We start from the raw sequence: 23,030 nt of genomic DNA, 5'->3' as shown, positions 1-23,030 counted from the left end.
TAGGTTATATAAGTCGACCGACGTTGTCCAGATCTTAATATTATAATTTTGTTTTAAAATATGTGGCTATGTACAAGAATAGCGAAACGAATGTTCTTACGACCACCTTTAGCACATCGTTTTTCAGTCAATCAGTATCGTCCCGATTTATATTTGTAGTGTGCAGACGTTGTGTAAAGGTATAAACGTATGTTTCATTCTTATTCTAGGATTCCAGCACAATATATCTTTAGATATAGATCAAATTATACATATTAATAGGTCACAAAGCAAACTTGTGTAAACAAACTCGAAAGCATCTTTAGTTTAAAATGTAGACATATGTGCGTAATTTACCGTCACACTGAAAGTAGATATGGTCAGCTCAATATTTGGTCCCCAAGTGTAAAATGATTTTGGGAAGAAGGAAAACTGTAAGACGTTTTAGAATTTAGCGGGTAAAATAATGAATTGAAAATGCATGTTGTATGCACTTCCCACGTTCCATGTATTCGAGAATCTGCAGTTACACATTTTTTTTTTTAAAGTTACACTCTCAAAATGCGAATTGGAACACACACACATGTTGGAGATTCATTGGCACCTACAAAAGTAAAAAAAACTTCTTTGACCGGGCTCGAACACGCATCCTTCAGAAAGTGAAGTGGTAACACTGAGCCCCCCCCCCCCTTTTTAAGGAATACCTTATTTGGTGGTATCCCCCATCATTCACACTCTTTCTCAACATTCGTACATATCAGTTTTTCTCTTTATTCTCAGTTTTACCATTTTACGGATAACATAAACATCCAAGTCCTAGCCAGCATTCGAACCCGCGACCCCTGGCTTCGTAGCGCGCTATGGTAACCACTCCGTCACGGAGACGAACAACCACTCGGCTACTGCTCCTACTGGTAGCTATGTGAGCACATTACTTAATGTAAGTTGTTTCGATTGATTCATCACGGGCGACGTGTATCTCTTCTCGCTTATTTTCTTCCTGATGTAGTTATTTTTTTCAGACCGCTATAATATTTAACCTCCTGCCACCCATGCAAATCTTTCTGCAAAACATTATTGGGACGCAACTCCCGGAAAGAGAATATCTTACTTTCAAAAAACTTGACGTGGAAATGGTGTTCAGTCCCACATTTCACCATAAAATGTTTAATATTTGAAGTTTTGCTTGCAACGCCACCATCAACCAAGCATAAACTTTCTAGACAAATAGTAACTACACTTGATTCACCGTAGATCTGGCAACATAGCACTTGACAAACAGTGCTGCCATCTGTTATCGAAAAGTTACTGCAAAATTGAGTTTAGTTTCCCGTTAATTAAAATAAAATCGAGGATAGGTCTCTAACAAGAAAATAAAATAGGTCTTAAAAACTTCCTCGCTCAATTCTTGAACCTAATGCATTCCTTCAAAGATCTAAAACTATACTATCTCCGAGGATAACATCTCCGAACCCTCTCTGACCCGGGAATCTCAGGAGCCAGCGAACGAAAACAAGTTTCTGCGCAAGTGACTCGAGAGGGCTTTTCCAATGAACGCATGAGAGGGAACGGTATTGAGTGGAGGGGGAAGAGTGACTGCAGTTTACACCCTTTGAAGCAGCGTGTACTTTTCGCTCCGCTCACTCTCATTCTCCAGCTTCTCTAATGTTGCCTTGCTCCACAGACTCCCGGGATAGAGAATAGTTAAAAGGTGAGGCATTCAGCACACACAAGGACAAACCCAGGATATTCCACGACCCAACAGAGGATTATCCTGGCCGTGAGTTCATTCGTCAGAACTTCGTAAGTCTGCAGGAAGGCGTTACCGGGTTGTAGTATGGGGAAGTGAGGTTGACTTTTTGGCGCCTTACCAGAAGGTCACCCCTTACACCCCAATATCAATATCTAGTGTCAAAACCATGTGTTGTAAAACATAGTCACATATTTCACTCCTGTAAGAATAAATGACGTATTCTTAAATATTTTAATTAAGTATTGGGGGGATTCTACTCGACATAGAAATGTCTAAGAAGGGAAACACGTAAGAAATAACTGAATATGACATCTTCAGGACAATCAGCGCAATTTGACTAGAAAGTTAAGAAATAAAGGGTAGAGGATTTCCTCACGGATCCTTCCGACTAGACATGAGGAATTGCTCAGATTCCTGTGGACATGTTACATCGAACTATGCAGAATGTCCCTTGGCGACTGGTGCAGGAATGTCTGCGGAGAAACTATCATTTTCTGGACATCGTCTTCAAAACATAAACCCATTCATCTTTTCATCGGTGTGTAATTATGTAATGACATCCTCTGCACTATTCCTTTCCATGATTATATCTCTTGCAACTATTTATTCTCTTCTCTGAACCTCCGTTTCAAAACTTCCCGTCTTTTTGAGCCACCCTGTATTTTTCTTAAAGAAAATGTCCTCGACTCTTAATTCAATCTCTTTAAGAAAGTGAGGAGCATACGAATAGTTCTTCGATTCTCGTTTCAAAGATCAGGGAAAGGAATTTTACCTAAAAAAGTAGGAAATTCGGCTCCTCCTCGAAAATTGAGGTCACATTTAAAGAAAATTCAACAGTAAAAATTTTGGAAAGTTCACTGGATTTAATTTGCTCTTTCAAAAATTTCGTAATTCGATCCCTCTCGTAAAGACCAGTAACGTTATTCCTTCTGGCGACTGTAATACCTCAGTCCAGAGTAGAGAAATGAAATAAAGATGGGAAGAACCGGTCACACAAATATAAAGCGACGCAGAAGGAAACGCCTAATGGATTTTTAATGCTGAAATATGTGCTGAATGGGTTATGTGGTCCATGTCGAAGGAAAATTGTTTATTAACTATAGGTAAGAAAAAATTAACGAAGAATTTGCAAGGAGTCATTATACTACACGCAATAATCATGTCGTAAACAGTCTTGCACATTGTTGGAAATCATCCGTGGTATTCTCACAAGTAAAGAATGGGACCGTCCTCTATCAAAAAGTCTTATGTTCTCTCATCTATTGTCCGTAACAATCTCTGGACGATCGTTCCGTGGCATTTTGATTTTCAAGACATCCCTTAAATTCCTTATCATTTTTTACAGAGGCGATTAGGTAGAAACGGCTGCGCCATTGTTACGTAACCATTGTCGCCGTTCTCTGCTCTAACGACTTTTTGTCCGGATTTATTTGCCTAGAAAGAATTTGTTCGCCGCGGCGCCAGTAAAAATGCCAATTTGCAATCTTAATAAACTTTTATTATACTGAAAATTTCGACAGGATTGAATTGATCAGAAGCAACGTTAATATTTCACAATACAATTTTCTTTCCCCCGGCCCGTCTTTTATATCCACGTGTTTATTGTGTTTACCGTCTGGGGAATTATTATGGCTAATTTTTAATACAAAGGGGAGATTCCTGCGTGTTGTGTAACCAGAGGCTTTCTGCTCGTTTCAGGTATCGGAGGTCACGTTGAGCTCGCCCGTTGCTAGAACGTAAGTACACTTTTTACAAGTCTTAGTCTGTTTTTTAAAGTTAAATGAAATACTCTGACTAGTCCAACGGTCCAAGTTCCGCAATCCAGAACGAGTGCAGATTGTCCGTGCATTCCAAATGACATCCCAACCTACCCAACCTTTCCGCAACAACACTTCATCTCCTTGTAACATACACTCACCTCACAACACCCCATACGTCATCAAGTCTAAACTGTTCTGGACCCCAGAATATGTATCAATAAATGGATAACCAAGCACTAACATATCAGTAAATCCAAATACACGCATAATTACAATAACAATCTGCTGACACTCATCTTTATTATACTCTCAATACATTAAGACTAATAAACTCACGCACAAGACCTGTTATGGACACCAGAATAGGTTACACTTTGTACTTCTATCACATTTATATTATGTATTGTATATGTTTTGTTTGTATATTATAAATGATAAATAAATATGAGAAGATATAAAAAGGCGCGAGAACAGTTATATTCAGAGAAACTGACGTCTTGGTTTATTTAAAAGCACCAGGACTTAAGCGCATACCCTCGAATGTATGCGGGAGGAGGCGGGCTTACTTCAGGGTTTCCCCCACTTTTTTAAACTTCCTAATTCATAGTCGAGCTATCACTGTTCAAGGCCGGTCCTTACAATAAAAGCTGCACAACTATCAAATTAGTTATGAATATAATTGCGAATGCAAATATACTTCAATATCCTGACCAGACATTAGATGTTGCTGTGGCAGTGACGGCGCTGGAGGGGAACGACCCCCTCCCACCCCCATTGGTAAACCAGAGCGCTCCCAAAGCAAACAAGAGAAACTAGACAAAGTTTTTTTGTGTAGTTTATTTGTTCTATTAAGTCCACTTTTTGAGCAGATAGGCTAATCGGAACTTGACCTACAGTTTAAATTGGAATCCAAACCGCTGTGCAATGTCTCTCTACCGGATATCGAATCCGAGATCCCTTGATGAAGGGTGTCTACAATCTACACTTTTGTGAAAACAAAATTGCTTGAGTTTTCCAGACCAAGAACCAAAATTTTCAAAACCAAGTAATTAGCACAATTCATGTAACCATGTGTACGAAAGTCACTTTATTAAAACTAAACACCAGACTTACGATCTAACTTACCCACGTGTTTTTAGAATATTCACTTCACATGCTAAAGGTAACAATGAGAATGGAAACTGAACAAAAATTGACTGTTGGATATCAGGGGTGAGCTCTTATGTATTGACTAATAGTTAAAAAAGATTTTTTTAATAAAAAAAACATAGCAATTATATCATAAATAGTATATAACATTAGACAAATTTAGTAACATATGTTTTACTCGTAACATCTACCAAACACAAACCCCCAAAGAACGTGGCAAATTCCTAGTAATTTACTGTAACAGATTTCTACATGAAAGTATTTCAAAACATGACCCTTTTACCTAGAGTATTTAATAGGTATACAGTTTCTACTGTAACTACCAGTAATGCTTAGTATATCAAATTTAAAATTTCTTGATTGCTCTGTTTTTCACGGTTCAACAAAAAATGTTGATTGTTTTTCCAGAAACAGTAAATTTCCATGACATTTCCATAAATTTCCAGAACAAATATATTCCCTGATTATTCCAGGATTTCTAGGTTTTCCAGACTGGTAGCTTTGATTAAAAGGTTTCTTTGTATGGTATTTAAAAGCGACTGGCCAGAAAGTAGGTCTATTCCCGACCCACCGCCCCCTCCTGTTTCCCAAGTATTTTATTCCGACTCAAGAACCCCAGCGGCCTTCCGAGAGTTGTTTCACCTCACGCTTGATTCTCATAAACAATTTTATACTGCATTTTAGGCCACCCCGTCTCGCCCACAACGTTCTAAAGAAGCTACGCAAACCACTGGAAACGAAAATTCTGCTTTGGAGTTGAGTTGAGTTGGTGTTTTTATGCACACTAAGGCTAACTGGGACTGGACCTACAGTTTAAAGTGGGAACCGAACCACTATGTGCTTCCACCGGGTATCGAACCCGGGACCCCTTGATTACAAAGCGACGACGCTACCACTGCGCCATCGGGGAGACCCCTGCTTTGGAGTGGAATGAAATGTGCGTATGCATTGGTGAAATAATGTTCAGTTTTTGATTGATTGATTGATTTGCTTATTTTACTTCGCTTCTTGTGCCACTTTTGGCTAATTTGCAAAGATGGAGATGAGTGATGTTAAGATGAAATTGATGAATGGACACTCCCAAACATCCATGCTCCTGGCTTCATAGCGCGATGTGCTAACCACTCCGCCACGGGGTAGGCGTGTTCAGTTTTAAACTACTGTCCAATTTACCATGCGACATTATACGTTGCGGTCATATTCATTGAACAACTTCCCTCCCAACGTTATGTTGATTGGAAATGTTTTGTTTTAAGATACCGTGGTGGCATGGACGTTCGAAAGGTTTTACAGGAGAAGGGGATAAGGTATCCCCCCCCCATAACACTCTTCAGTTTTAAGTTAATGTATTCCTTCAACGAGCTGTACAAGTCTTACTTGTAATTATATATAATATAATATAATATATATATATATATTATATATAATATATATATAATATATATAATACAATAATAATAATTATATATAATTAACGCAAGTTACTCTGACTAGAATAAAATTACATGTGGATTATGCAATTTTAGGTTAACATTAATTTTCCAAGGCAATGCCCCTTTTGGACACCCCATGGGGAGACTCGGCAATTATGCCAACTCCATCACGGTGACCAACATTGGACAGCACCAGTGCCTGCAAAATTCTAAATATGCTACAGCGAACATAGCGGATTCAAAATGTTTCCATGTTCGATACCCGTTAAGATACATACTAGATGTATCATATAAAAGTGGCACCATGCACGGGATAAGACAGAATGTAATATCAGCAAATACTTATATTATACTGTACATTGTATTACCATATTACCGTCATTCTTTTTACGGACACGATCACTTCTGCAGTCTACATTCACAAAATCTTGACACACTTCATGGAACAGCTAACAGTGCATGAGAAAAAAAAATATGCATAGTTCCAGCAAGATAGCGCTCCTGCTCACACTGCAAAGCAAGCAATGGCGTTCTTGGAGAGAGAGTTTCTAAATAGGCTCATCTATAGAGGATTTTGACCCCCAAGGTCACCTGATCTAAGTGAGTGTGGTTACTATAGTGGAACCACGAGCAAAACAACCTGCGCAGACCCGCGACTCCTGTGCACCGTACCCCCGCAAGTAGGAGAGGGGGAGAGTGGACCAAGCTTCCTTATGGCCCGAGGTGGAGGGAAGAAGGGAAAGCTGCGCGGGGACTTTTCGTCCCAAGGTTTTTTTCCTTGTGGTCGATCTATACCCGTGGGGAAAGTTTACGAGGCAAATCGAGGAACACCTGAGGTCTTGAATACTGAACGCTAAATAAAGCTTGACTTCCACTGAGACGCTGAGAAACGCAGGAACAGAAAGCAACAGAACTTCTGTTGTCTGCTTCTATTGAAATCAAATGGTGTAACGCCCACTACAGGGAAACGCGCGGAATTTCAATGCCAGAAGTCTGCAGGTTATCTCAAAGCGCCCGCTGAGACGCCACAAACTGGTTTGTTACGTTCTGTTGCTGGGTTTCTCAGCGTCTCAGTGGGCATCAAGCTTAAGGAACATCTCTGTGGACGAGATGGTTATACCTAGGTGCACTGTGCTTGACATCTGACTTTCAACTGTAGGTCCAGTCCCGAGGTGGGATCTCAACCACAGTATATGTACCCTAACGGCTACCGAACCGGGAAAAGTTTGATTACCAAGTTATAGCTTTTAACATTACACTATAATTAAATAAATAAATATAGGCATGCCTACTCACAATCAGAATGGCTAATGATAAGTACCCGCGGACAATATCACCATTATCAACCTGGAGTCGTAAGAACAGCTCCACAATTGCTTTCCGTGCGTCGAATGATCCGCAAAGTTCAGAGGGGTTCAGAGTGACTACTCCTCAAAGAATTACGATAAGAGAGCGCTGGGCTTGTGACAAATGCATGAAGTATTGAAATACATTGTGCGAGACGTGTTAGTGTGACGGTATAAAAGGAACAACTTTTATTTTTAAGTTGATGGTAATGTGCAGACGTCACTACAAACCTTTCAGTTGGATGTGATCTAATAAGTGCCACATTAATCATTGCAAAATTCGTGGAAATATAATCAACAGTCTGTCAACCTTGATATATGATAATTTACTAAAGGTTGTTTTGAGGAATGCCATCTTCGCAACTTCGTTTGATCTAAGGGAAGTAGTGGGATTGGTGGGGGCATAAACTCGAGAAAGGAAGAGCTTCTCTCCAGCAGATTTGCTATACTTAAAACAAGCTCAACATGCCCATATGAGTTTTTTGAGCAAGTGTGGAATCTTGTCTAATTCAAGATTTTTGTAAAAATGCCCTCGGGAATTTTTCAGAAAGGAAGAGCTCTTCAGATTGATTTGCACATACTTACAAAAGTTGCATCAGCCAGATTTTTATCCATAAATTTGTCAATTTTTGGCCACACCAGAAATTAAGCTTATAGTATGTTTTTCTGTCAAAATCCCAGGAATCTTGAATTGATATCTATTGGGTTCTGAGACCCAGTGGAGTGTGGTGCATGGTTTTTATTGCCTTGTAATCAAAAGGTTCGGGTTTGAGTCCTCATAAAATCTGATGGCAAAATGTTAATATTGTTGTTTTGTAAACAAGGGGCTTTGGGTTCGAGTCCTGATAGATGTGGCACTCCATACGTGAGATTTTGAGCTAGTTGATAGCTCCCAGATCTTAAATTTGGTAAAAAATGTTATACAACAGAGCAAAATTATTCTCTATTAAGAATCACCAGAGTTTTGTTATCTGGGTAAAATATCAGCTCAACAATACGGGCAAAACTGCCTGATCAATACAATAGAATGGAGGTCAAGTAAACATTCCATGTTCTTTCCAATCTTTTGATCAATCCTATGTTTCTGCCAACTATTAATCATGCTTGCCCGGGAGTTGTATGCCAGCAGATATAATCTACACTGCCTCTTTTCAGAGAGAAATAACATCATCAAAGAGTAATTGCCTTCTTTCTGTATGCCTGAGTGATTATATCTGTTGATATTACCTGTACTGTGCCTTTTCCGAGGGAAATTACATGTCATTTGTCATGGAACTCAAAGAGAAATTCTTATCTACACTGTGCCCCCTTTCAGGGACCATTCATCATATTGAGGAAATTTCTTCATGGATATTGTCATGCAAACTGAATTGTATTTAGGCTTGGTCTTGTTGTACACAAGTCTGTAACTTACAGAATAATTATTACAATATTTCTGTATTTCAGCTTTTGGCAGATGTGTTGTGTTTTGGGTAGGTATTTGCTACGAGCAGAGGTGGTATAAAATGGGTAGGTAACTGACGGTAAAGTATTGTTTTATATCCAAAGGGCTTCTGTGTTTGAATTGTGCTTCTAGAACTGCTCTGTGACTCTCTCATTTCTTACATCATAAACATATGATTTTTCTCCTATGAGAATAACGCTACAAATGGTGTCATCTGGTAATGCCTCGTGGAATTCACAGATAATTTTAATGTTTGTCCTGTCATTAACCACAACCTGTTTTCTTTTTGAGGTGTTAATTACAAACATGGGTCTCTGTGTTTTGAATTCATCTGGTGTGTAATACAGGTCAGTACTGCCTGTAGTGACTCTTTTGAAAGCCGAAAAAGCCTCATATAATTTAAGAAAATCATCCTTGGAAATGTCTAAATTATAATTTTCTCTGGGAAATACCTCATTTCTGCCATTTTTAAGATATATGTTCTTGATGTTGCAGTTATCAAATTTACTTGAATTTTTTTCCTGATTATTGTGTCTTCCAGTCTGAAACAGTACCACTACAAAATCGGGCATGTCAAATTGAATACTGGAGAATGAATTTGTAGCATCAAATTCATAATAAGTACCAGATGCAGGCTTCTGTACGCATTGATATGTATAAAATTGCAGAGGAAGCTGTGGATTTTTTAGGATATCAGCTTTGTATTTAAGAGCGTAACTGGCCTCATATTCAACAACAGGGATTCTTAACTCCATAGTCTGAATAATGCATTTGCCCTCATCAGGTAAGGTATTAGGCAGAGCTTCCCCTGTAGAGTTTAATGTGCTGTACCTCATCAAAGCATTATTATCATTTGCAGCTCTTCTAAATGTAATTCTTAACCCGCCTTTCCACATAATATCTTTGTAATCCGAGAAGAATCCTGGCAACAGGCGCATGGGGAACAGTACAGTGTGGCTCTTGGTTAATATCTTATCACCAGCCTCAAATCCACCTATTTTGTAGTAAGAAGCCTCGGTTTTGGATAATTTTAGAGTGGCCAAAGCTGTGGAGGTAATGCCGGGATAATCCACTCTGTTTATAACAACGCCATGCTTTCTGATCTCAATTTCAGAGAACAGATGCGGCACAAAATTGTCTACCAATCTTATGTTTGAATTTGCCGGATAATCTGTACCATCGAGCTTTACAACATCAAATTTGATGTATAGATCTGCTCTGTGAGGGTGTATAAAGCCATCCCCTACATCAAGATCAACCTCGATTTCTGTGTTGGGTTGATTTAAATTTGCAAATGTCCTCCTGTTTGGGGGGAATGATTGTAGCTCATAACTCTCAATATTTTCCATTGTATGTATTTTTATTTAAATGTTAATCTCTATGATAGCAGTTGTTGTGGCTCCAGCAAAATCAACTAATTCTTCTTTTTCATTAGTGACCATCAATTCAATGTAATCTATTCTATTATGGCACACAGGAAAATATAATGTTGGGGATGGATTGTAGATGATTGGCTCCATAAATTCAGAATTAGGTTTGAATGTTGCAATGATGCCAGTTTGTTTGTGAGTGCCTATGCCATTTGATTTGGTGATCATACCCTCAGCCACATTACAGTGAATATTCAGAGTCTCTATGGCTAAGAATTTAGGTATATTCATAGCAGTGTGTTTGATGGCCGGTTCGAGTTTTGTGTTGTTCTCAAAGCCTAACAGCTCTCCTATAGTACCCAGATCCACTGTTTCTGTAGCAGATACAATCTCTACTCTGTGAGTGACAGAATTTTGACTTAACACTACACCTCTGGGTAATTGAGCATTTAGAGTGGACAGATTATATTGCCCTGGAGTGATGACAATTTTTTGATCCCCTACTGCAATTGTGTTGTTGTGGTGTGTAATATTAGGGATCAAGTACATGCCGTAAAATGCTCTGAGAGCTATTGTTTTGGGATACACAATGTCATCATGCAATTTGAGTTTCAATATTGAATTTTGGCTGGTGAGATGGAATACCCCCATGATGTTTCAGATACCACAAGGCTTTTTGAAAATTTTCAATTGATGGTTTATTTATTTGGGACATATATCTGAGAACAGATAAACACAAATGTCCGCAATTAACATCTTTGAAGTTTTGAACACGGGCATTATTGTAATAAAGATTAGCTGATTTTAGATATTTTATTAAATTTTCAGGCGGAACACCTCCAAATGAATCAAACACAAATGCCTCATTGTTTAAATATTTAAGATAACAGATCCAGTGAGTGCCCTGATTTTTGTACTGATCCAAATTAACAATGCCACACTCTTTGTTGAGTGGTTGTTCTGGTAAAGAATCAGACATGTACACACCTCTAAAATTTTTGATGCCCAGTGGCTTGATTAAAGCTTCAATATCTTGGTTTGTAAGCGGCTCTTGTTTTTTTTAAACTTATTCATGGCTCTCTTAACACCTTTGCCTTTTTTCTCCATTGCCAGGTTATGGCGCTTCTGCTCATCTAATTCTGCCTTATTTTTCTTGGCATCTATTACTGTTTTTGCTATGGCAGCTGATCCCCCAGCCAAGCTCCCTACAGCCCCGAGTGCTGCTAAGATGGCCGGGATAGTAAATATGAAACCCCCCGTATGCAATTTTTTTCTTGATTGCTGTAATTTTTTTAATTGGGGGGTACTAAGCAACAATTTCATACCATGTCCCTTTGCAAGACAAGAGCTTTTTTTCTTGCGCTGCTTTTTGGTCAAAAGACTGTCAATAGTTTTAAGAGATTTAAGACCTGCATAAGGTATTTGATACATAACACCCTTGGCCTTCATTGTAGGTTTATTATATACATATTCACAGCCCCCACCCCAGTTTTTGTTTGGTGCTCATAGCTATGGTGGTTCCCAATGCTGATATTCTCTCACTTAAAGAAGCATCTTTGCTTACAAATCTACCAAATGCAGCCTCTTCTAATTTCTTGTCTGCAACATGTCTCTTGTCAAGATCAGAATGTGTGTTGTATGCTATGTCATGGTCTCTACAAGCAGCATCTAAAGGATTTACACCAGGATCCCCTCTGTTTAATCTATGATCCAATTTTGTGCCTGGACCACAATACTGATAGCCTGGAATGTGTAGTTCAAATGGCAGCTTGTTTATGATGTCATTAACCAAGCCCCGACCCTCAGAAATATTCCAAAATTTAGGTGGTAGAGTATTATGAGATATCCAATCCCCTTAGGGTCATTCACTATAAAATTAGACAATTTTGTGCTTATCATGTCCATAATTCCAACCTTTTCATTGTAAAAATTGTGGTTGCCAGCATTCTCCTCCCCAGCTATCACCAATAACCTATCTACAAGTTTCCTGACATCATCAACCCACACAAATTCTTTGGGCAGGGTGTTGTATTGTTTGATTCCACTGCCAGTCTTGATCTGTGACCATATGGGCTTGATTAAATTATTGTATTTTGCTCCACTGCTCGACTTGACTCTTTTTTGTGTGGGATCATTGTTCTGGTATAGAGCATCTGATTTTATTAATATTTCTTTGTAATGTTCATAATCTTGATCTGTATAGCTGCCAGGCCTTTTTCTAGTCATCAGTTCCCACAATCCAGGTGTTCCGGGGTACTTAACAAAACCACCTTTTTCTCCGAGACGAGATTCTGAATATACAATTATATCATCTCCCATAAATGTTACTCTGAAATTGCCAATTCTATGTATGATGCTGCCGTCAAGCTCTGTGTCGACATATAAACCAAACACCTCATCTTTGTTGTCTTTAGGTGTGGTTAAATATTTTTGAGCAAGAAGACCCAATTCAATAGGATCCTGTGTAGCTTCAATTCTTCTAGGAGCAACAGGACTAGGTGTATGAATACTGGAAAGTGGGGTGAATGGATAATCTAATATGTTCCTTGCAGCTACAGGTACAAGCTCTGTGATCAAATCTTGATTTTGCTCTGTAACAGTTTTGATATTTTTACCTAAATTATTAATAGCATCAATGACAGGCTGTTCTGTTTGTTTGTGTTTTTCATAAATTCCCCGGTTCTCTGATTTCCATCCCTTAAATCTTTTTACAAGATAATCTCTTAACTTAAGATCATCAATGATTGGCCTTTTCATGGTTATTTATATACGTCTCAACGTCTAGAAAATCGTTGATTTTACTTCTGTATTTTCCAGTATTGGGTGTTCTTGTCATATCAATTGTGACAAACCCATAACTGTCCTGGTTCCAGCACCTACTGCAAAACTTGGAAAAGTCATTGTAGCTCAGGTCCCCACCTACATATTCATCATGTATGTGTTTGAGGTTGGTATGATCTTGATGAAACACACATATAAAATTGCTGTTGTCTCGGATCAGCTGCTTCGGTATTTTAGAAAAAGTCTGTGCCAGGTAGAAGCAATCAATGTTTTTGTGTCGGCCCTGTGTAAAGAAATTTCTAACCTTGTTTTGATTATCCAGTATAATGTCATCAAACACAACAACAGAATTATCGAGACATTCGTGAAGTGGCTTAACATCTGGTTCAAAAGTGGCTATATCCAATCCATCATATAGCTTCATCAGCTGCTGATATTTTAATTGTTCCAAGCTCTTAGAGAAGACATACAAGTGCCTGTTTTTCCAGTCTAACCAGTTGGGTGCCAATCAACCATTAGTGTAGTTTTACCACAAGCCGATGGCCCAACAATAAGACACCTAATATTATCAGGCAGCAAGTTGCCATTTCTCTTATTCTGTTGTTCAGGTTCTGGCAGCCTTTTTATAACATCCCAGGTGCTCATATTATCACTTTGTTTGCATCGATCCAGCTGTTTTCCGGATGACCCAGCCATTTGACAAGTAACTTGTTGCCTTTTCTGCGGATGATTTTTTCTATGAGATATGTGTCAGGCTGTTTAGTTTTGCTGAGCTCTTGTTCATAGAACCTGCCTTTGAGAATTTCCCCTCGATGATCTTTTATTATATATGTGTTAAGGGTCCCGGGTTTAACTTGAACTACTGTAAATAATTCAGTACTCCAGTTTCTTGTAAAACCTCTTTTGAATAAGTGCTTATATTTGCTGATTCTTACTTGATCACCCACCCTGTATTTGGCCCTTCTTGTTGTTGGCTGGTATCTAGGATAATAAACAGTCCTGATCAATTTTTGCTCATCAGATGAAGTTACTTCAGAGGGTTTCATGTTGATTGTGGAATGGACAGAGTTGTTATATTTATGTAGAAGTTCTGGAAGAATATTAATCCATTTATAATTACCTTGGAGGGTAAATTGTTTATACATAAGATTTTTTAAGGTTCTGTTGAATCTCTCTACAATTGAGGCTTTGAGATCACTGTAACTCGAGTAATGTTTTATTGCCTGGCTTTTAATAAATTGTTGAAACACTGAATTATAAAATTCTTTGCCATTATCTGTTTGCAAATAGCGCGGGGATCTTCCTGAATGATTGATGATTGTCCTGATGGCTTCTGTAACACATTTTCCAGTCTTGGATTTGAGTGGCAGAGCCCAGGCAAATTTTGAAAATGTGTCTATTACAGTAAGTAGATACTTGTAGCCCTTGTTGATTTTGTCTAAGTTTTTCAGCTGTCCACTTGACAACTCAATCAAGTCGCTCTGCCATAAATCATCTATGCCTTTTGTGACTACTGGCAGTCTCTTAAAATTATGCCTGGCTTGTCTGTGTAATTCATCAACTATAATTTCTCTAGACATAATATGAAAACAAGAATATTGCAACTATAGGGTGTTCAGCAGCTGATACTACAGGATTTTCTAAATATAATTTGTCCCCTATTTGTATTTTAAATTCCAGAGAGCCATCATCTTCAGCATAAGATGTTTCTAATGTATTGGGATCTGTAAAATCCTCTAACTCTACACTGGTGATTTTCATTTTGTTCTCAGCATTTGTTATTGATAAGGTAGGGTAGTGGTGTGCCTGTGGCTGATGCCAATATTTGATCTTGATTGGTCTCAATGTGCCCCCAACAAAAAACTGGTAATAAAATTGTGCAGGGGACAGCATATATATTTTGCCACCTGGTGTAAATGGTGAATCATATTCTTTGTTGGGGATGCTGTACAATTCAAGAATTACTGTATGTTTTGGATTCTCGATTATGCCTGTTATTTCTTTTTCTGCTGTAAGCAATCTACTTGTTACAGATTCAAGATGCTCATTGATGGTCCTAACAACATCATCATGGCCTGGTTTGATTTTTATGTCCACAACAAGTTTCTTGTATTGTTGCACAATCTCTTGAAGCTGGGTGGCAAAAACAGACAGAGCATTTGCTTGATTGGATTCCATGGTTCCTAGCTGTTGGTTGATATTAGCTACAATTTGTTGCAAATTTTCAACAACTGCCAATTTTGAATTTTGAGCAGTAAGATCATGGACCTGTCTTCTGATATCCTCAAACAGGGCATGCAGTTCATTAATATGTTGATTGGTTGGAAGAGTGGCCACTGTCTGAGTGAGATGTTTGATCTCTGCTTGGATATTCTTGATATCTTCTGATTTCAATATCCTATTCACTGCTCTCTTAATATTTTTAAGTTCCTGTGATGTAGGAAGATTTGATACTGTATTTTGCAAATATTCAAGTGCCAATTTCACATTATTTAATTCAGATGCATCAGCCACATTTTGCATAGCATTTTGGAGCAGGGCTATATCTGCCTGAGTGGGTGTGGATTGTTGTAAAATTTCAAGCTTTGTTTGAATATCATCTATCAAGTGATGAAAATGAGATAGTTCAGATTCAGTGTTGAGGTTTTCAAGCTTTGTGATTTGTTGCTGGACACTGACAAGAGTATCTACAATCCCAGGCAGGCGAGTTTCTTGTACATTTGCCAAATCACTTTGCACTGCTGCTATTGTACCTTCAAGATGGGTTATGGTACTTTGAATTTTTCCAAAATCTTCATATGTTTCAAGTTGCAGCTTAATATTTGCTACACTCCGAGTTATTGCACTCAAAGCATCAGAAGATGGCAAATTGTTCATAAAATTTTCAAGTGTCTCAATTTTTTCTTTAACCTCGGCTATGGCATTGTGCAGAGGATCCAGATTAGGTATCTGGAGTGACTGAATCTGTTCTTTTAGAGTGGAAATCACTAGATCAAAATCTTCTTGTGATTTTATGCTTTTGACAATTGTTTGGAGCTGTGTCTGGACATTATTTATTTGCTCTTCCAATTGCTGTTTCAATTGCTCGGAGTTGTTAGCCTGGGTCTTAAATTTGGCTTGAAGAGCTGCTACAGCTTCTTCTAAACTTTGAAAATTATCTAATGTTGCCAAATCAGTATATTTCTGAAGCAGCAATTTGAGTTCGGAATCAATTTTAAGAAGAGGGTCCATGCATTGTGATTGTAAATTTGTAATTTCTAATTGAAGACTGGCATTGAGTGTGGTTTGTAAAGCTTGTAAATCACTTCTTAATTTCTTGACTCTGACATCAAGCATAAGAATCTCATCACTGTGATCTTCATGTCTTGTATGGCCAAAAATATCATTAGGCATTTTGTTTTAATGGTTATTTATTATAGAGTATCTGATTCTTAATTCTATAAAAAAGGGTATAAGCTTGTCATAAGATCCAGGGACCTCAATATATAAGCAGTCACCAGCAGAAACAGTATATACAGTGCCAGAAATCATGTTTGAGTGCTTAATTCTATAAATATTTCTCCCTACTGAAATCTTGACATCACCCTCAGGGGTTGTAATAAATTGTAATTGCCCACCTACAGGTAATTGGTAATGATTTAAATTATTGTTAAATATGTACAATATTTTGCCTGTTTCTTCATCAACATCTGTAAGTATGCTGTTCAGATGAATAATTAACAAGCCACTCAGTTTAGATATCATATCAGAAGAGGGTTGTGGTGTTGGCAGCTCCATAATAGCCTGTTTTTTGAACCCAAATAAGTTCATGGGCATGTTTATTTATTTCAAATCATGCTCTGTAATTGGGCATTGATTGCCACTTCTCAAATCACAATGCCCCCATGGCAAAGTATGTATGCCACATGATAAAATGCATCTCTTATCATCATGTGGGTCCAGGGCCACTTTTCTTACAATATTTGAAGTCAATAAGTGATCCACACTCTGAATTCTGGATTCTGATGTTCTGATTGAACTCTGTGATTTGATGCAATTTTCATAATCTTCAAATTGAAGATCTTTTTCAACAGTTACTTTGCCAATACCCTTGGCCTTTTTGGCAACAGTGCCACTACATGTCTCAAAAGTGTACATCTTGGCACTTAACCCAGCAAATTTCACAATAACATCACCACATGTCTCATCTTTTAACTTGCCAGGCACCTTTTTGTTGTGGGGTTGAATCTTTGTATGTTCACTGGTATCAAAGTATTGAAACAATTCAGACTGTGCAATATCTTGATAAACATCTTCTGTTTGAATATCAAGAACAAAACTATCCGTATCCATGTACATCAGTTTTACACGATCACCATAAAAAGGTTTCAACACATCATAATACAATGTTAACATATGTAATTTGGACAATTCCAATATCGCAGCCCCTACATAAATAGGTTTATCAAATTTGATCTTTGTTTTCTTCATGTTGAAAAGTGCCATGTGCTCATCATAAATTTTTCTGTAATTGAAATTAGGCTTTGCAACCAATTTTTTGCTCCGGCTGGGGTCAGTAATTATTTTAACATCGGTATGTTTTCTGACATTTTCAATTGTTTTGCCATACACTGAATTCACCATCAATTTAAACAAGCCCTTATCAAATTGGCTCTTTGCAGATGTTCGAAGCTCCGTGTTTGTATCAATGTATGGTTTCAACCATTCTGAGTGCCTGAACCTTAAGACTTTTCTAACTTTGGTTACTTGAACACCATGATGCATCAGGAACTGGAGGTTTTTGTAATATATGACATAATCCTGTTTTGGCTCTAGAGTCATCATTAGCTTCTTCTGTTTAGAGCCAGGTGAGCACTGAACCTCGGGAATTGGGGGCAGATCAGAAAATGTGTTGTGTAAATCATCAGGAATTTTCAGATCAACCTCTAAGAACAGGCCGTAGTCACTGTCATCAAAATCCTTAAGATCTTCAATATTAAAATCTTCGACCCATTCAAGCCCTGCATATGGCAGTTTATCCATCATGGCATAACCATAGAGGCTGTTTGCATCTACATACAGTATATAATTTGATGGCCGTGCTGGATCATAATCAGGCAGCATAATATGCTTGTTATTTGCTCTGGCATATCTCTGGGAACATTGCACCATCCCCCCTCTTATACATTTCTCCATAAACAGATACGTATCTTGATCGTGGATCAGATCCAATTGCATTTTAGTGTTGAAAAGCATTGCGGCCCATGCTAGGCCCGGGGCACTGTAAAAATATATTGGGTCCAGTTTATAATTTTGCATGGAAGATTTTCTGAATGCCTGCAGTATATCAGCTAAGAGGGTGACATCAAGTTTCAAATATGCCATGTGATAATCACCAAATGTCTTGCATTTTAAATTGTTCCACATCAACTGAGCATGGTAATAATCATCATCAGTGATTCCAGATCCTCTGATTTTGCTGTAAAACTCTTCTTGTGGTGGCAGGGAGCACTCATCAAATTTAGAAAAATCTGTGACATAGTCATATGGATATACACCCTTCCGCCTAATTAATTTCAGGTCCTGATTTGGAAACAAAGCACGTGTGATTTTGAATTGATCATCAGATAATTGACTGGCCAATGTAGCCAGGCTAGCAGATAAAAATCTGTAAGAATCAAGAAATCTTATGTGAATAGGAACACCATCAACTTTAATTATCTTGCTAATAGATATATATTTCTCATCATTTTCAGCTAAAATATTTAAATTCTGCTTCTCAAACCCCTCGTACCTGATCAGATGATGGAAATCATAATTGGATGCTCCATGGCAAAATATGGGGACAAATCTTGGTCTCTTGATCTGAATATTGCAGCTATTACACAGGGCCATTAAGAATTTACCATCTGTATGAGAATGGTGATGTACCTTGATATTTGTATCTGAAAATTCACAATCACATACCGGGCATTTTTCTGTATTGTTGAAATCCTCAATCTGTTTCTCTGTTAAAGGCAACATAGGCTTTGATATTAATAAGATGTTAGATGCTATGTCACGGCACACATTTTCTATTCTATGTGCAAATATTTTGATGGCATTTGGTCCCTTGTATGAATATTCTTTAATAACAACACCATCCCGTATAACCATAAAACAAAAGCTGGAAGGTTCATGTTGCTGGTATGGTGTAATTGAAGATTCTTCGGGATCTGGATTGCAGAATGCAAGAGATTTGAGGTTTGATTCAGAATCCCAGACAATATATACTGGGTGTTCCAACGAGGCTTCATACTTTTTGAATTTGCAATTTTCACTTGGCATTGGCATCACCATATGAACAGGTTTATGGTTCCCACAGTATTTCAGATGCTCAATTAACTTGTTTTTTGCAATTTCTGCACTCTCTTCCCGAACCCCCTTAACCATTTTCCTGCCATCAAATTCAGTTAAGCATCTTCTGCACAACTTAAATATTTTTTTATATTTGTCTAGTTGTGTTCTCACTAAAGCTTGAAGATTATGTATCAGAGTATAATGATATGTATCATCCCCTTCAATTAAGAGCAGATCAATCGGAATTGCAGATTCATCATCAAATGTACTGATTCTGAGAGGATCTATCAAGCAATTGCCAGTGGAACAAATAAATACATTAATAGATAATTGTTTGCCATTGATGTGCCTGGCCCTTTTTTCAAATTTATCAATATTCTGAACAGACATTGGATATTCCAAACCCTCCATTGCATCGTCAAAATCATGTTCATGCTGTTTGTAATAAGTTATTCTCTGAGGATTTCTTAAAACTGGATACAAAGCAGCTAATATACACCACAGAAAACATTTCTGGTCGGTATTTTCAATATTGACCACGGCTCTTTTGTTTTTGATATTGGCAGGTAATGGCACATATGTAGATCCTTGTAATGGGTTGAATTCAGAAATATTAACATATAACTTGTGTGATGAACCGCATAGGCTCCATCCTGACTCTTTTGCCGCAAATTCAGAGTGTCTCATATTCAATTGATCTATCAACCTGCTTATTATTTTGTCTGAATTTGCATTTGAATATACAGGTACAGTTTCTGTTATGTGGGGCTGTATAAATTTTGTGCCATTTGGTTTCTTATATTGAGTATACAATTTGAGGGACAGCTTATAAGAGCCATTTTGTGCATTTAGAATTGCCTGTATATCAGGATTTACACTGTTCAAGAAATTCTCAATGCCACATCTTGGCTCTGATACAAACCGGTGATCCCTTAATTGGCCGTTAAAACTGCTACGGATGGGTTCATAGCGTGGCTGCTTTGCTGCTCTGGCATTAAGAGGTGCTTCGTGCCTTCTTTTCAGACCAGATGTTGATGGTTGAGAGGGCAATGCAGAGCAAGTATTTTTATGTGTATATGTGAAATATTCCATGTTATATTTTCTATTGCATTTGGGGCAAATTTTTGTGGGAGTTCTGTATTTGTCTGGATTACAAATCTTTTGGTGTCTGGCCCAATTAGAGCTAAATATATTTTTATTGCACTGATTACAATATTTTTGATTCGGCATTTTTGCTGTTGTTTATTATATACAATTTCCTGGGTTTCAATTCAAAACTTTATACTGAATAAAAAATATCAGTTGGGTTCAGCACTGTGCTTTGTATATGTGTGTATATGTGTAGGTGTGTATACACTTAATATTTTTGGCTTTGGTATTTATATAAAATTTCCTGGGTTTTAAATCTAATCTTTATGGATTAATATTATTAATATTAATCTTATGACAGGTTGTAAAGCCAATAGCTTACAAGTGGAATATTCATTCACACTGCCATTCCGCAAATGCCTGCACGGACATGCATGTATAGAATGGCAATGACCTTGTTATGTATAACAGGCTGGGACAAATATAAGCTTGACTCTAAATATGAGTGGATTACAACAAATATCAGATTTTATAATGTTCAATTAAACCAAACAGGCCTGTAAGTATGAGAAGCACTGTATCAACACATCTGTTCCCCTCAGTCACTCTCACATAACTGGCTGATGCAATAATCGGGAATTTCTGTAAATACTGGCGCTGAGGAAAAAAATCAATACTACCGTCTCGGGAATTCCACACACTGACACAGAGAGGAAACATGCAAGCACGGAGCAATTCTAGAAGAGGGCTCTACATATTACATTGTTTTAATATTAGATAAGCAAATTGAATGGTATCCAATTAAACTTAAACCAGAAGTAAATATGTATGTGTATAAGCTTAATTTCTGGTGTGGCCAAAAATATATCAATTTTTGACAAATTTATGGATAAAAATCTGGCTGATGCAACTTTTGTAAGTATGTGCAAATCAATCTGAAGAGCTCTTCCTTTCTGAAAAATTCCCGAGGGCATTTTTACAAAAATCTTGAATTAGACAAGATTCCACACTTGCTCAAAAAACTCATATGGGCATGTTGAGCTTGTTTTAAGTATAGCAAATCTGCTGGAGAGAAGCTCTTCCTTTCTCGAGTTTATGCCCCCACCAATCCCACTACTAAGGGAGTTTTTACACCGCGACACGTGTCGCTAGAGGATTTCATCAATGGAACGCAGGGTTTTGCGACCTGTCATGCTCCTACTGTGCGAAATGTTGCTGGTGATTGGTTCGTTCCCAATTGACATGTGTCGCGTGTTGCTTGTCGCTTCTGTCTGAAATCTTCTTCATGAAAACATCTCTCCACCAAGCAGTGCTTTTGGTGGTTAATATTGGTCTGTGAAAATATTAGGCTTAAGGGGGCGAGCACCAGTTTTGTTTAAATGAATCGCCGAAAGCAGGAAATAGTAAGGCATCACACCAGTTCATTCTAATAGTAAGGTTTAGGATGTTAACTAGTTCTGAACTTATGAAACACGGAAAATTGCGACTTCTAAACCTTTCAAATGGCGCTCCTAAATTTATTTTTGGGTGGATCCGCAACTATAGTGAGGCCGCCGAATCAGCTGACACGGGGACCGCCATTATGGCAGTGTCCCGCTGTTGCCGACTTTACCTACAAAGGCACGTGCGGCCAAACAGCCAATCAGGCCTACCGTTGCACCCCCTCGTTCAGGCAACAAGCGGCAACCTTAGAATCCCTCCTCCCCGAAGCAGCCAGCAAGGATTTTGTCAAAATAACCGTTCTGCGCTGTGAATGGAAGCCGGTTCATGTGGCAGCACTACTATAAGGGTGAAATGCAAGAATCAATTAACTAAACATACTTTGGGCTTGTAAGCAGTACTCGAACTGAGGTAACGTGGGGGAGAGGTGTTATTCGCAACCAGAGAAAATTTTCATAAATTATCCCACCCAGATAGGTCAATTTGCACAGGCATCCCTCACCTACTGCACTGTCTCCATGTTGATCCATACAAGCTTCCTATCCATTCCAAACTCCACAAAGCATCTATCTCCCAAGTAGGAATTTCCACTTCGAGCACAGCTCGTAAGTAGTCAGTTGATTGATTGTTTGAGTTGGTGTTATAAGTCCACCTAATGCACAGTAAGGCTAATCGGGACTGGACCTAAAGTTTAAAGTGGGATCCGAACCACCATGGGCCTCCACCGGGTATCGAACACAGGACCCCTTGATTACAAGGCGACGACGCTAACACTGCGCCATCGGGGAGGCAAGTAGTCAGTTGAGAAACAAGCTGGAATAGTATTGGTTTGCGACAGTTGAAAGTAGTTTGAGATGGGAAGTGCGTGCATAAAACTTGGAGCCTGGAGGACAGTGGTTCTGGATATTCAGGAGAGGAGTTGGACGTTCCTGTCTTCTGAAGAAAACGGACGCAGTTTCCTGCGCCGAAGCCGGACGCTGGAAGTCGTGGGCGCGGAGGAGGATCTGTTTTTTCTGCCCCTCCAACCTTTCCCACGTCGCTTGTTCCGTGTGCGGTCTCACTGATGTCACCTTCACCATCTCTTCGGAGACAATGGGTTCAAGCCAACGACGCAGTTGGTAGATCTCCACCTGCATATGAACAGTTAAGTTCGGCCGCATGGAAATGT

The 23,030-nt window shown here is 38.4% G+C and overlaps 1 protein-coding gene across 2 annotated transcripts in view; it reads left to right on the top strand.

The window, feature by feature from the left end:
* The window catches only part of LOC145997198 (uncharacterized), a 304,738-nt gene that overhangs the window by 83,817 nt on the left and 197,891 nt on the right, over positions 1-23,030 (top strand). For both annotated transcript variants that reach the window (XM_083133947.1, XM_083133956.1), the window contains exon 3: positions 3,431-3,468. The gene's annotated coding sequence lies outside the window, so the exon portion shown is untranslated. The remainder of the gene's footprint in view (positions 1-3,430; positions 3,469-23,030) is intronic.

This window comes from Lepisma saccharinum, chromosome 1 (genome assembly GCF_977018435.1).
Source record: "Lepisma saccharinum chromosome 1, izLepSacc3.1, whole genome shotgun sequence".
NCBI lineage: Eukaryota > Metazoa > Arthropoda > Insecta > Zygentoma > Lepismatidae > Lepisma > Lepisma saccharinum.
This window is presented reverse-complemented; position numbering and strand designations above follow the sequence as displayed.